The sequence below is a fragment of the Cyclopterus lumpus genome, chromosome 4, assembly GCF_009769545.1.
Source record: "Cyclopterus lumpus isolate fCycLum1 chromosome 4, fCycLum1.pri, whole genome shotgun sequence".
Classification (NCBI taxonomy): domain Eukaryota; kingdom Metazoa; phylum Chordata; class Actinopteri; order Perciformes; family Cyclopteridae; genus Cyclopterus; species Cyclopterus lumpus.
Genome location: NC_046969.1, coordinates 4,186,823 through 4,203,111, shown reverse-complemented (window position 1 = coordinate 4,203,111; position 16,289 = coordinate 4,186,823). Strand labels below are relative to the sequence as shown.

At 42.5% G+C, this 16,289-nt stretch overlaps 1 protein-coding gene across 11 annotated transcripts in view; it reads right to left on the bottom strand.

The window, feature by feature from the left end:
- Positions 1-16,289, bottom strand: part of ptprfa (protein tyrosine phosphatase receptor type Fa) — a 273,794-nt gene that overhangs the window by 147,691 nt on the left and 109,814 nt on the right. The gene's annotated exons all lie outside the window — the stretch shown is intronic.

Here is a 16,289-nt window from a genome sequence, read left to right as displayed (position 1 = left end):
TGAGGCCTAGCTCCAATCTGAATGTGTTCAGTCGTGGGGGGGGGGGGGGGGTTCGGTGCTCAGTGGTCCGGAACCGCGGCTCTGTGCAGAGGAGCTGAAGGGCCGGCGGACCTGAGCTGTAGCTGTAATTGACATTGTTGCTTTAGAATGAAGGAGGATCTTTTTGTTCCTCTTTAGAGAGCAGTATGCGCCCGGCGGAGCTGCTATCCATCATTCTGAGCAAGGTGCTTTTGACAGCTAGAACGGGATATCCTTTCATTCAATCTCGGGGAGGGCTCGTGCACGCAGCCTCCTGCGCGACCACACAAGAGTTAGATTCCTGATGGAAGACTTAAATGGTACGATCATGGCTTGTTTGAGTCTCTTTGGAAGATCAGGCAGGGACATCAGCATGAACGTCTGCACCTACCGGCCGGACGCATTGCTACTGAATGAGTCACTCCAGACAGAGATAGTTTGGCTTTCCTGCTTCCCAGCCTCTAGATGAAAAAGACATCGTAGTCCTGGTAACAGCCAAGAACAGGAGTTCTAGACCAGAACTTTCAGTGTCAAATCGCCTTGAAATAGGTATTCATGGTTCCCAGGGGATGAGCACTTACAACAAACCACAATCGTGTTTTCTCATCTGACGTACTTACATTAAATTACATGTCATTTAGCTGACGCTTTTATCCAAAGCGACTTACAATAAGTGCATTAAACCATAAGTCCAAACTCAGAACAACAAGAATCAAGCAAGTACAATTTCTTCAATAACGTTAAACTACAGAGTGCTATCCGTAAGTGCCATTTAAGAGCTACTAAAGTGCCATACTACAAAGTGCTATCAGTAAGAGACATTTAAGTGCCACTAGAGTGCTACTACGGCTCTACCTTCCCTATCCAAGGTATAGTACTTATGTACTAAAACATTATGTTGAATGCTGTAGAGACTGTTGCCATGGTAATTGGTGTCTAAAGGTGTTTATAGGACTTTCTTCTGGGCTATTGCTGTCAGTTATTTATTCCATCTTAGGTTACGGTGGATGTTTGTGTAAAATCTGACGAAATTCTCTCCAGGTTTTCCTGATATATCACGTTCACCAGGAAGGACAAACATCCAGATATACATAAGGCCTTCGGCCGTGTTTGGCGTGAGCTGGGAGGCATAAAAAATGTTTTAAAAAACTGACATTTGCAAAGAATATCACTGATCCCCAGAGAATGAAGCCTTGACTTTTCATCACCATGAAGCAAAATGTTTCACCCGTCAAGATGCATCAACATTTAAAGAGCAGAGACAATACAAATGTCATGGTCCCCAGAGGAAGAACTCTGAAGATCTCCTGAAAGTTGATTGGTCTACCAAACATTTTGTATTGCGAGGTTCTAAGAAGACCACCTCAGCGTGAGATTTAATCGTGTCTTGATTGTTTTCGTAGTCATTGTATAATGTGTATACCGTCACGTACATATGATCTTTATTGACATAAAACTGTCAATAAAGAAAAGACCCCAGCATGCTTTGTATATGTGCCTGTTTCTGATCTTGTGCTCTAAGGCTTCCAACACCGTGACTATACATCTTAAATACATACGTGCAAGTGTATACACTGCCAACATGTGCCTCAGTGTGTTATGCAAAGCTAAACTAGACACAAAAAAGCACTTTGCACTTTCAATGCAAATATTACAAGAACATCTCTAGCAGGGCTATTGCAAATGTCTAAATCACTGTTTGTTTATCACCCCAGATTATCTTAACAGTATGGTACGGCTCAGAGCATCGCCCTAATCACAGCATTGAGATGACCAATCAACCACATTATCATCGAATAGGATGTTTTATCTATTTGAGTGTGTGTGTGTGTGTGTGTGTGTGTGTGTGTTTACACCAGTGTCCTGCCCACTCTAATTACCACCCATAGCAGCTCCCAAAGGGTTCCCCATCACAGCCACATCAGGCCCCTTGGTCCCCACACAGAACAGCTGCTATTAACACACACACACACACACAATTATATTGTCATTGAGTTTTAGATTTTTGTACAACTTCAAATGCCAATTCCAGCAATTCCTGTCCTTACCCTACTTATCATACAGTAACGGCATTCTCTGGTAGAGACATGATCCTAATGCGTTGACACCAAATGCAAAGTTTGGTTTTCTAACATATCACGGATTCCACAGCATGCGTAAAGCAGCATCAGTGGTCATTTCAGCCACCGTTGATGAACCGTAAAGACCCCCTTCTCTCCAGTGCGTTTAGCGCGAGTAACCCCAATAAACACCAACGGCCAAACAAAAATTCAGTGAGCGCTTGTATGAACCCGGCATTATTGTTGAGTTTGCATATTTACTGACCTTCCCTGCCTTATCTTTGATTGATGTTCAATTCTATGCTTGACTGATTAAAAAGGTAACATTACACAATACCTAATCAGAATACTGATAGCTGAGCAGTGTCTTCATATCATTTCTCTAGTCTACCACTAGTCGGCACCTACCAGAGATGTTACCAAGTCATTTTTGACATGCCCAAGTCTCAAGTCTTTGAGCTAGAGTCCAATCAAGTCTGACGTCTTGACAATATAAACTGAACTACCAGACGTCTGTGCTGTTTTGGGAATTTAACAGAGGCTTCAGACGAGTGATGAGAAGACGGCCCTGTGAGTGGGAGGAGCCACGTTGCGTTGCCACAGCAGCGGTGTGTATAAACTGGCTGTTGGAGAGGAGAGAGCGTGTGAAAGCACAGCTGGTACCGGTGGTTTGATGATGAGGAAAATTATGAACAAGACCTTTGAGGACGAGTCACAAGTCACTATATGAACCACTTAAGCTCAGAGTCATGATGTCTGTCAACTAACACCACCAATCACCACTCACCTCTCTCTAAATGACAAGACATGTACTGTATATCTGCATCAACTATCTGGATGACGGACAGTCAGGGGACACTATCTAGAGACAAGTGGATCAAAATAGGGGGACACGTTCCCCCAGCCTCCAGTGGAAAGGATTCCATTGAGAGGACCATAATAACATCAACAGTCCATTTCTACTCTGTACTTATCAAACAGAAACCTCACCAGTGTTAGTAGAAGTCTGTCAGCTGATTCAAGTTGGTATGCCATTAACAGCTGATCATTAATCTGTGCTTTCCTATCTCCTTCCATTGATTGTTGTGAACAATTCCTGTTCATAACCTGTTAAAGTTCTGTCCCATTTTGTGGGAAGAGCATGTTTGCACCCCGCTCCATGGACACCTGATGGAACTCCCACTGATAGAGCAGCGGGAGTTGGGTTGATGTGCTTGAGCAGCTTGTAAACAGCCTGCAGCGTCTCTGTCTAATGTTGTGTGAGTCTATAATCCATTCACTGGATGACTTAAGGCCACAAAGAGCACTTACAAATCATTTCCAGAATCCCCAGAAGCCAATACAGAGCGAGGGGTCGACCACCATGGGGTAATCCTACAGCTGGATGTGATGTAATAAAGATGGCTGTGGTGGGGATGAAGGAGTGAGATGGGACTTGGTTTCATGATCAGTTCTACAGTGAATACAACAAGTGTTAAATAAGAGTTCAGTACTGAAAGTTTACATTACATTTCTGGTCAGATTTGTAATAATGTTACATTTCTGGTCAGATTTGTAATAATGTTTAACCAGGTTGTCAGAAACCAACATGTTGCCAATGTTCCCGTTAGTTAAGCCTTTCTTTTGTACTGCTGCTTGTGTTTTGGCTTTTAACAGCTCTACAATAACCTGTGGCCCCGCAGTGCTGGGAAGTAGGAGGGTAGCCAGGAGGGTTAGGGCCCCTGACCTGACCCTGGCTCAGGGGCCCTTGGATTGTTCTGGACATGTGTTGGCTTTAAACACCTGTTTCCGGAGGAGGACGTGACCTAACGGCCATAACTGCCACTTTCACTGGGAGTCAGATACTTCTCTGCATGCTTTCACGCTCTGCGACCTTCTGTCCCTGAGCATGTGCTGAGGCAAATGTTTCACTGAGGTTTCTCTCTCTCTCTCTCTCTCTCTATATATATGTATATATATATATATATATATATATATAAATAAAACACTTAATTTATGTTTCAACTATTTCCTTTATTTAAAAATAATTGTGACGAAGATATGTACTTGGGACAATTTAAAAACAACTTCTCAGTTCTGTGTTGTACAAACTTTGATCACTGTTACTAAATGCACTGAAACACATCTTTGACATATTTATCGGTCCATACAAATGATGATGACCATACGTCTGATGGGTTGACCCGGTATTTTGTTCCACCAACAGTCAGACATATCTTTTAAAACTGTTGTCTGGTTGGTGCTTGTAGTAGAACAATGGTGTTCAGGTATGAAGTAAGAAATGGTTGCAAAGAATCACAGTGCTGGAGATTGTCTGGAGAGCCTGGGAAGACCATTTTAGGGGCCAGTTTTCTTAAAGTGTATAATCACTTGAAAATAACAATGGTTGTGATTTCGTTAGCTTAGAATAAGCCATTAACTCCCACATAGGGGGCGGGTCCTTTTCATGAAGCCTGCTGCCATGTTTCCACAGTTAATGTTAATGGTTTGCTAAGTTGGCATACTTGTGGTTTTGTTGTTGCCTAAACCTCAGTTTAAGTACTTATCTTAAACCCAACCATGATGTTTATCCTAAAACTAAGCAAGTGTTCTGAGTTGAATTCCCGTTAACCCCATGTTCACTGAGTTGGCTATTGACCTGCGTCATGTTCAGCATGTGAATAAAGAACCAATGCTGCTGTCTTCTCTACTCTCTGTGATCTCAAACAGGGCCCACTAACTGCCCTATTCACTAGAAACTGTGATATTCTGCTTAGTGGAGCCCAATAGGTGCACAGGGTGCACGTGTTCTTGTGTGTTCACATCTGAGCTGGTCCCATTGTGTGAACTATGTGTACTTATTTTCTACATTTGGTCTCAGAAACAGGCTTGAGGAGCCTTTTTTAACCACGGATCCGATGTGTTTTCGTCTCTAAGCCCATCATCGTATTACCTGACATATTTCTAGAGTTGCGTGGTTCCCTGTAGTCAGCGCTCATGTGTTGGGCCCCCTCCTGATGTGGACCACCTTCCAGACAGGCAGCAGACAGCGCTGAATGCGCAGATATGTGCGACGAAATCCAATGCCATGTTTTAAAGCTCTCCCCTGCCTTGAGCTTTTGTTGTCCTGCCTAAGTACAGGCTATTATGTTCCAGAGGGGATTACTGAAATAGCGAGCATAATACACAGGGCGTCATGTTCACACACTGACAATATGTTATGAAACTTTAGATGCTGCGGAACTCAAGTCTCGCATGGAATCCGTGGTTGTCTCACGACCTGGGCCACGGAGGCTGAATGGTCAAAGAAAGGGAGTCGCCTCTGTGTTCCTTAATGCCAGGGGGAGGCTTTCCTGTTTGAATGGGGAGTTTCTATAATGGGCCACGGGTCCAGCTGGAAATGGCAAACTGGATATTGTTAGCATTCCTACATTTGAGAACGATGGGCACAGCAGCCAGCGGCATTTTCTCTTTTTGTCTGAGGGGAGACTACTGGATTAAAAGAAAGACTAACAAGCTGTTGCCGGAGGAACAAATGCAGAAGACTTTTCCCCCTTCACTCCGTGAGGGGTGAAGGGATATAATTGAGGGAGATTCAGGCGTTGGAGTTATGTCCAACTAAAAGTGTTGTTTCAGAGTGTGGAATTTAAGGGTGTCAGAGTTTGACTTAAGGCACTTTCTGTGTAACAAGACACGTTGGTATGAATGAGAGCTCCCCAGCAGCCTTCACCATCAGAGGCGGGTTAAAAGGAGACAGTGAGAAGCCCAGTGACGAGGGGGAATCATCTTTATGAGCCCAAATCGGACATCTGACAATGTTTTGGTGGGAGATTTTTACACGGTCCACACCAGAGCTCTTTAAGGTCATCTGTTGTCCCGGTCACACCAATAATGATTCACAGAGTAGGTGTTTCCAAGTGTTTCTAACTTCTGGGTTTACTCACTGCGGCCCACTGAATGTGTTTCTCCTGCCAGCCTCGTCCGTGGCTTTCTACCTGGCCCAAACATTACCTTTTTTACAAATATAAAACCTCCATGAATCACTAATTCATAATAGAAAGAGTCATAAAAGACCATGATGTAGTTCGAGTCCTGTCAACAGCTTTTACAATAATGGTCCGTGGGGAAAACATTGTTGCTGTAATATCGCGTTTGTTACACAGAACCATTTGAGAAGCTGTCACCTAAGCCACGCCCCTAGCTGCCAATAGCTCCTCACAGGATGCTGATTGGTCCGTGCTCTAGTTTACCAAACACAAACGCATAATTTCATGCCTGACTAGATGGATTTTCGGGGATTTTTTGTTCCCGCAAATCTCGCATGATCTCCTGATATCGCATTGGCGTGAAAGGTAACCATAAGTGGCTAGAAATCTAGCTTTGGTAGCCAACCAGACAACCAGGATGTTTTTGTATCACAGACTTCTGTTATTGTCGTAGCAATTGATTTTCTGTGGGAGATTTACATAAAGATACAGCTAGTATGATGGCTTCCTCCGTCTGATGGCTATATAAGGACCTCTATCCATTTTCTGGCTCTGCATTCCTTCAAAAGTCACTAATGTTGATAGATGGTTTGCTAATGGTCAAAGCTCAGCGTTGATTTGCTTCACGTCGTAAAAGCAGTGATTTTATTGAAATGTATTTATTTTGAAGCTGCTGTGACCAGTCCCTAATACGCAACATAATAAGTTAAATACTGAGATCTGGGCACGCAGCTACGTCATTAAAAAGAAGTCCAACAGTGTTTAATACTCGAAGATGATACGACGGGTTTTAAAGAAATCTCCAGGGTAGTTTAAGTATTTTGAAATAACTTCAGAACTCTGCTCATTAAAGAAATGCATTCAGTGCAATGCCTCATTGTACCGCCAGGATGTTTAGTGGAAAGTACCAGAAATAACTGTTTACATTGAACGCACCTGAGAGGATCACGTGGACACGCCTGCGCACCAACCGGAAGACGACTCAGTCTACGAGCAAACTATGCACCAATGTATTGCCTGTATTCTTAACCAATGGGGTGAAGCCACTCCTTCTTCTTCCTAGTATATCTACCTGTCTGTAAGCTCGGCTCGGGGCTCGTGGGTGGAAGTGTAAGAGACCTCAGCTGAGACCACACTCTGTATCACAACTTATTCAATACGCTTTATTATAACCATCTATTCAAGACGTCCTTCTTACCCCTCTTGAAGATTGTTGAACACGACAGTAGCCAGACTTATTGTGGAAGAGAAAAGAAAAGGCAACCTGAAATATCATAACCCAGACTGTTTGTTTGTAAACATCCAGTTTCAGTTCACAAAGCCACTTCCTAATTCAACTTTGACCTTTTACTTACTGTAGCTGTGTGTACACAGTTTTCCTCTCCAGTGAGAGTGTAATGGGGACATTGTAGGCGTCCTCACATTCAACTTTGACCTCCAGATCATCTGAATAACCTGCTACTGTTTTTCTTGTTGGCCTTGGTCAGATCTCAATGCAGTGATGTCAATGTGTTGCCCAACTTCAGCAATTAATTTGCTGAGTACAAAGTTATGAGAACTGATAGTAATGAAGGTCAAGTCTAGAAAGATAAGAGGTGCCCTCCTTGCAGTGCGAGTTCAGTTTGTGTGATTTGTCTTCAGGAGGGATTGCGATGACGTGGTGATGAGACACCAATGTGAACTCTGTACAAGCAGGTGGGAGAAGGCTTCGTGAGACTTTGGCTTGAACTCTTTTGGTTTTGATGCTACACTTGGGATGAAAAAACAGAAACCAACTCCTATGTGTGCTGGCCGATTCCGATTCTAATCAAAATATGTTTCGACGAGAAATCAAAGCTATTGAGTGGCAAAAAATAGAAACCAATTTGACACTAACCTATCAACGTCAAGTCCATCGGGTTGGGTTCAAAGGATAAATCTCCAATGACGTTGTAGAGATAAACATGAGGACCCTGGTACAAGCTGTATCAGGAAGCCTTGGCACGAAGACCAGCAGCTCTAATTAACAGTGTTTCATAAGGAGGGAGAGGGAGGGAGGTGGACTTGTATGAGCAGTGAGGTCAGTATGTATTGGCAGAGCAGATTAAGGCTCACTGTTGGTTTGGGAAGGGGTCAAACCAACAGGACTCTTTGTCACATCACTTATTAGTCAATTGTCTCATTAGTCAGTATTGTGACGTACAGTCAGAGTTGGGCTTTAGAGGCTCTAACAGTAGCGCTGGTAATGGTGCGAGAACATTTTGTCTCGTCTTTATTCTAACCAACGCCTCCAACACAAACTGTGTGAAGTTACGGCACTCAAAAACAGAGCAGACTCTTCAGGTCTCGTGCAAGAAAAAAACAAGAAAAATAAATTTAAATACTGTAAAATGAGGCAATGTGCAGGAGAGAAGATTAGTTTAGAAAGCACACACCGTTTGTCTTGAGAACTGAGATGATTTTCTTTTAGAAGGAGAATAGAGCCATGAACTGACGACTGATGAGACATACCACATTGTTCGGCTGGGATAAAGGCTCATGATCTAGTGTCTGCTAGACGACACATGTCTATGTAGCAATCGGAGCTCATTGGTTTCCATTAGCTCCTCCTCTTCCCTTCGTTAGCAGCTGCTGGACCGAGACTGAGTGTTGTCAATAGGCCCGAATGTGTGTCTATTAGGTCATTTAAGCAAAGATCTGAGGACACAAAGGAAAGCGTGTGTGAAGACTAGACACCCAATATGTGGGCAAAAGAAAAGAAAAGGAACTTTTGGATCATTACTTTAACTAAGAAAGAAAAGGCCTGGAAATAAATAAAAAATAGAAAAGACAGAGTGGGTGGAGGATTGGAATGTTTGCCGAGCTGTTATCGCAGTCCTTTACCCCCCGGGGAGACGGAGAGGACACCTACAGCAGAAGCATTGTCACATCTGCTGTGGAAGGGAAACAGACCTACGCATGTCTCCAACTCTGTCCGTGCCAACATTCTCTTTCTCTAAGTTTCTCTGTCACTCTTTGAATTTCTTACTTCTCTTTGTCAGGTTTAAAGAACTATAAATGTTGTTTGTATTGCGTCTAAAGCCTGAATGCCAGCAGCGTCTTGTCAGGAAACTGTGCGAGGACGAATGGAGAGATAATGAAAACGTGTGGTCCACAAACAGGGCTAGCAGACTGCATGTAATGCCTTTCATTTGTTCTATGTCTGACTCATTTACCATCACAACGGAAGAAGAAACCTGTCTTACTCTACAACCCACTGTAAAATAAGCAGTGCATTAAAAAGGTTTTTAGACCAAATGATCAAAAGACTCAATGTAATGTGATTTATTTCGTAAAACTTTTGTAAAAACTTTGGCAGATAAAAGGACATTAAAGCTTTAATTGACTCGTTCTCTTACTTTAAATAAAAAAGGTGTTTTCTAATTGAGTTAGTATTTAATAGCGGAAGTAAATGGGCAATTAAGTATATATGAAACGTGAATTATGGAACGAATATAGCTTTAACAACCAAATAGTTGCGCTTTAAGGTTCACTCTTAGTCATGCAAAAGCTCCACTGAAATGCATTCAGGAAACTCAGAAATCAGGATGAGGAAGCAGCAGCTGGACCATCAGGGCTTCAGGTGAGGTCTTACATTGTTCTGTGTTGAGGTGTATTAACATGGCTGACAGTGTAAACATTGTCTACCTGTTTGATGTTAATTATTATGATGTTAAACATGTATGTGCAGACTAGGCTAAGTTTAGGGAACAGTCAGTTTGAGTCGTTACATTACGTGTCATTTAGCTGACGCTTTTATCCAAAGCGACTTACAATCATGTTACATTCATACACTGTAGAACAGCTACAGGGAACAATTCAGGGTTAAGAGTCTTGTTCAAGGACACATCGACTAGGGCGGGGATTGAACCACCAACCCCCTGATTGAAAGACGGACCTGCTAATCAAGGACACATCGACTTGGTCGGGGATTGAACCACCAACCCCCTGATTGAAAGACGGACCTGCTAATCAAGGACACATCGACTTGGTCGGGGATTGAACCACCAACCCCCTGATTGAAAGACAGACCTGCTAATCAAGGACACATCGACTAGGGCGGGGATTCAACCACCAAGCCCCTGATTGAAAGACGGACCTGCTAACCACTGACCCACAGTCGCCCAGTGAGTCGTCATGAAGTGAGTGTAGCAGTGTCCTGGACATGAGGAGTGAACCATACCATCCTGACCTTGAAAGTGGCAAAGTAATATACTCGGTATCTGTGGCTGCATTATAGCCCTACATTGAAAAAGGTACTTTGTTTTGAGTGTTTCAAAGCATAACCATCAAAAAGACCACTTTGGGAAAAAATGTCCCAGCCTTCTGATTAAATGGTTTCAGTAATTGAAAAAATGCCATTGAAAGCTTTTATCGCCATCAAGTGAGTAAAGCACACCATCATGCTGTAACAACAAATGCATTGGAGAAAACACCAGTTCACACCCAACTCTGACGTGCAGTGGCTAAAACACAGCAGGAGGCAAGGCACTGTCGAATAAAAAGTATGATAGATTTATTTTAAATGTTCTAATTTTATTTGTCTTTTTTCACTACACAACTGGTAAAAGTTGTTTATATATATATATTTTGTATATATAATATACTGTCACACTATATTGGCATTTTAGCAGAACTTTTCTTACTCTTTTATTTATTATTATTATTTATTTGGTGCAGAATACTGTTTTGTATTTAGGTTTTATTCCTGCAATTATGTTTAAATCAGTTCAAAGTTACACAAATGTTAATATATTTTAATAAATTTTGCTTGTTCAACATAATATCAACTACATTTTTCTTTATATGGGGGGGGGAGCTGGCAGTGTCCCTACCAATGCTGAGACCAAACCTACGTCCTTGCTTAGTTTGCTCTCTCTCTGACTGACGACTGGTTTCCTTTTATCCTTATGTCCTCTGCCCTTATGTTCTTCATGCCCTTCAGTCCTCATGTCCTCTGTCCTCATGTCCTTCTGTCTTCATGTCCTTCAGTCCTCATGTCCACATGTCCTTCTGTCTTCATGTCCTTCAGTCCTCATGTCCTCATGCCCTTCAGTCCTCATGTCCACATGTCCTCATGTCCTTCTGTCTTCATGTCCTTCAGTCCTCATGTCCTCATGCCCTTCAGTCCTCATGTCCACATGTCCTCATGTCCTCTGTCCTCATGTCCTTCTGTCTTCATGTCCTTCAGTCCTCATGTCCTCATGCCCTTCAGTCCTCATGTCCACATGTCCTCATGTCCTTCTGTCTTCATGTCCTTCAGTCCTCATGTCCTCATGCCCTTCAGTACTCATGTCCTCTGTCCTCATGTCCTTCTGTCTTCATGTCCTTCAGTCCTCATGTCCACATGTCCTGTCCTCATGTCCTTCTGTCTTCATGTCTTTCAGTCCTCATGTCCTCTGTCCTCATGTCCTTCTGTCTTCATGTCCTTCAGTCCTCTGTCCTCATGCCCTTCAGTCCTCATGTCCTTCTGTCTTCATGTCCTCTGTCCTCATGCCCTTCAGTCCTCATGTCCTTCTGTCTTCATGTCCTCTGTCCTCATGCCCTTCAGTCCTCATGTCCACATGTCCTCATGTCCTTCTGTCTTCATGTCCTTCAGTCCTCATGTCCTCTGTCCTCATGTCCTTCAGTCCTCATGTCCACATGTCCTCTGTCCTCATGCCCTTCAGTCCTCATGTCCTCATGTCCACATGTCCTCTGTCCTCATGTCAGTAAAAAGATTAGTTATGAATAATATATTCAGTATCTGCCACCCTAAATGTTACACACTTGTCAGTCATGTGAGTCACTTGTGGGTTCTAGTTAAATGAACCACTATCTTTTCCTAAACCTAACTTCCTGTGGAGATCCTGGGGAGCTCCACGCTGTCCCTGAGACCTGAAGACTGATCCGGGTTCATGTCAGCAGGGACACTGAAGCGATGACGAGCAACACCTTTCACACCCATCCATTGAAAAGTGGGTTACCAGAGTAAACAATCACAAGCTATAAGGAAACACAGTTATGTCCACTGTGGGAAAAGGAATGTGTTCAGATTTTTAAACTTGATTGTCAAATGCTTGAACAACTTCACTTCTCCCTGCTTGAGTCAGACGTTACAGTCTGCAGGTCAAAGGCTCAGTTTCATTCATTTCCTGCAGATGTGTGGCAGCAGTGCAGCTACCACTCATCTGTCATAATGTGTCATTTATCCTCGCTGATGAAGCTTAGTTCAACCAGACCACTCTCTGTCTCTGAATGGCAGGATGTTCTCCGGCCTTTCTACGCTTTTTGGTGCTTATAAGCCAAAGGGACGGATGACTTGCAAGCAGGAGACCGAGTGCTGTAAGGACTATAAGGGAACTAATCGGCCATATCAGGTCCCGGGGCCGCGGGGTGGACTCATGGTCGGTGAAGTCATCCCGGGTTCACTCCCCAACGAGGCAATATTTACCAAAGTATCCTTGAGCAAAAGACTTGACCTCTACCTGCTCCAGAGGCGGAACAAGACCTGGCTCACTCTGCATTCCACACAGGGAATTTCAAAGAAATGAAATGCCACAAAAAAGAAGCACACGCTAAAAAATATGATACCAATTACTTTCAATCTGAGGCATCGTATGAACTTATACAATGCGCTACCAGTGACGGATGGAAGAGAGCTGAAGTTAAAGAGTGTCTGGTGTGTAATTGGGCAATTATATGAGCTTTCAAAGCAGCAGGAAACGAAGCTAGGACCAACCTGGATCCTTCACCTCTGCATGGGGCCAAACTTCAGGAGCACCAGGCCATAACCACAAAATGGTTTCATACATTCTCATATATTTCACATATTTCAAAACACATCACAAATATATGGTGTCATTTTGAAAACCAGGATAATTTATAACGTATATGCCTCTGCCAACTAGACGTTTACTTCTACAAAATGCCATTGCTTCATTATTTTATACTCTTAGACATTTGTGTGAAATTGTTCTAATTGCCATATTCATTCTAAAAGCATGGCCAAACATGTTGACCGCCACATTATAACCTTGAGTCAAGGTAGACATTTGTGCAAAATCTTGAAGAAAGTCCCTCCAGGATGTTCCTGATATATCACGCTCAAGTCCACGGCCGGCATTCTAAAGCAGCCGGAGTCTCATTCATAACCCTCTTCACGCCGACCTTCTAAACCCTCTAAAAAAATGAAATACATTGTCAAACAACATTGAGTAGGAACATTTTGGGACTGTAACAATATTTCCTAATTGTGTTGATGAACATTTTTATTTGGCGAACAGGTTTATTTTAAACATATTTACTGCTAAACAGTAGGAGGAACATCATTTCTCGGACACAAGGAATACATTGTTGATAAATATAAAGTGAAGAAGCTGTTATGAAAAGCTGCGACTTTACAGGCTTGAATATTTTGTGCATGGCCAGTCTTCAACAGTGTTGTACCTACCCCTCTAACACATATGCATTCTGCCAGAGCACACAGAGAGCTCCAGGAGTGTATCTACACCACCCACCTTCCCTGTCAAAGTGCCCAGAGGCAAGGCATCTCAGATTATTGCTGACACGGAGCGAGCAGCAGAGGACAGGAGAACCGCGGTTGAAGAAATGTAGCATTAACAGACACTGATGTTGATTCAGAGGCTACCAGTGCAACCATCAGTAGCACTCGGGGCCGTGACAAGTGCAGGAGGCTTGTTTGGAGTGATGTGCCTTAGCTCCTCTTGAGTGGCACAATCAACCAAAAGACAAAAATGCATCTCATGTTTTCCGTGGAAAGGCGCACAACACACAACACACAACACACAACACACAACGCGTGCCTCTCATCTCCGTCTGCATTGTCCCGGCTTCAGCTCCTGCCGTCTCCCCTCATTTCATCCCCTTAAGCTCTCTTTCAGGCGGGTCACTTCGTGACTAACGCCCCACTCTCATTATCCAGAGTCCTGCTGTCTTCGTCTTCATCCTCTTCCTCTCTCGTCTCTCATTTCCACCCACTCTCTGTTATTGCTTTCTGCCGTTTTGTTGTTTCCATTTTCACTTTAGCTCTCACTTATTCTGCAGCTGACACACAAACTCAGACACACATACAGACCCTGAGTGATCACTGAGGAGTTTTGTTCCTACAAAGACAAAATCCATTAATTGAACATAGCGACAAAGAAATGGTGACTGGAATGGCTGTAAGTCTCTGTTTATCAAATATACCGAAAGCTTCTACGTCAGCTTTTACTATTTGGAGGATTTTACCGTTTGCTATTGAAAAGATTGAGATGAGTATTGAGCCTTGTAGAGCACACTGATACTATTCACAGAGATTCCTGTAACCAGCACGTCTCTTATTGACTAATATCTTTTGTATGAAGCAGCTGTACAATCTTCAATCTCAGATGTTTCTCCCAAACAGTACTTTATATGATGGTGGTAAAGCTGGAAATAGCTTTTGCACCACAACAAATTTGTCATCAAAACAAAGACTAATGGAATTAATTGTCAGCAGCTACCTAACAAAGAGAAACACCCATAACCCCCTGGCATTCGGTGGTAGAACACACTCTTAGAAATAAGGGTTCCGAACATGTTCTCCCAAAACCACTTGCCTCATCATCTCTGGCCCTTTGGGGTTCTAGATTTTGTTTAATCCCTTGGAATATAAAAAGGGTTCTCGGTAGAACCCCCTTGCTGTGTTCTAGATTAAACCTTTGAAATATAAAAAGGGTTCTCGGTAGAACCCCCTTGCTGTGTTCTAGACTAAACCTTTGAAATATAAAAAGGGTTCTCCATACAACACCCTAAGTGTGTTCTAGAGTTTTGTTGCTCTCCTGAAGGTTTCTTCACTTTTTCCGTGTTAAGTTTTTTTTCAGTTTTTTTGGGGAGTTTTTCCTGATCCAACGTGAGGTCAAAGGTCAGGGATGTCGTATGTGTACAGATTGTAAAGCCCTCTGAAGGGAGTTTGTAATTTGCGATTTTGGGCTATACAAAATAAACTGAATTGCATTGAATAGAGGAAACCATTGGAATATAAAATGGGTTCTTAGCACCCTTAGTAGGTGGAAAGGACCTCCGGAGAGGGGTAATGGCTGAAACCTTTCATAGATAGTTAGGAATAAACCCTTATTTTGGGGTTCTAGGTATAACAATAAAAAAGGGTTCCAGGTGTAACCTTTATAAATGGTTTGAAAAGGAAGTAAAAAGGGTTCTAATATGAGGAAAAGCCAAAGAACGACTATATTTAGCAACTTTATTTCTTAGATTGAAGCATTCAAACCTTTAAAGGAAATGTACACACAGGTGGCCTTGGTACAGTTATACGTTTTCGTATTGTGTTTTCCAGCAACTACTGGAGGATAGATGAGGTCATTTAATATCTCAAACACTGGTGAGTGACCCTAATCCTGTCTGGGGCCAGTATTTATCAAGCGTCTCCGAATCCCTCTTCGTCATGCTGTAAGTTAGAATAAAACACTCCTCAAGTAGGACTGAGAATACTGCTGGGTGACGTCAGTCTTACTACAAAGTCATTGAAAATATTTTAAGTTACTTGTGCAAAAAACAAACAAACTTATTTTACAATGAAATACATTTAGCTTATATGTAAAGCCCTCTGAGGCAAATTAGTGATTTGGGGCTACACAAAATAAATTGAATTGAATTAAATGAATGTTGGTTAGTAAATATAATTTGACACAACTGCTGACCTAATCCTATTAGCCCTGTCCAACTACATTGTAATTAAAATAAATACAAAATGAATATAAGATATAGATAAAGATATGAGTCCCAATAGAAAATGTAATCTGTTTCGATTAAGTTGAGACTTTGGTCAAAGTTAACCAGGTGACATCCAGCCAGGGGACCATGATTATGTTCAATTAAGTTTGAGTCCACTTTCACTGAGAAACAATATTGTGGACGTCGTCTTTTTGAGGTGCATAAGCGTGATTCATTGATTCATAACTACCAAAGTAGGTTCTGGAAAAAATCATCACTTCTACATGGCCGCGTTGTTCCTTTTACAAAAATAGTGTAATCTTGTGAAAATATATTTTTTTTCTTCGGTTTCCAAGGAGGGATCACATTCTCTCCTCTGCATCCGGGACATGTTGGTCTAGAAAGCCAGTGACAGTATCTTTTAATTAGATCGTTGTCATCAAGCCTTCTTACAGAACCTCTGTTCATATAATCTCTCTGCTTGAACGTCATCTCTTGGTGACTCGTAACAGGTTAGGACTCCACTGGAGCTCTC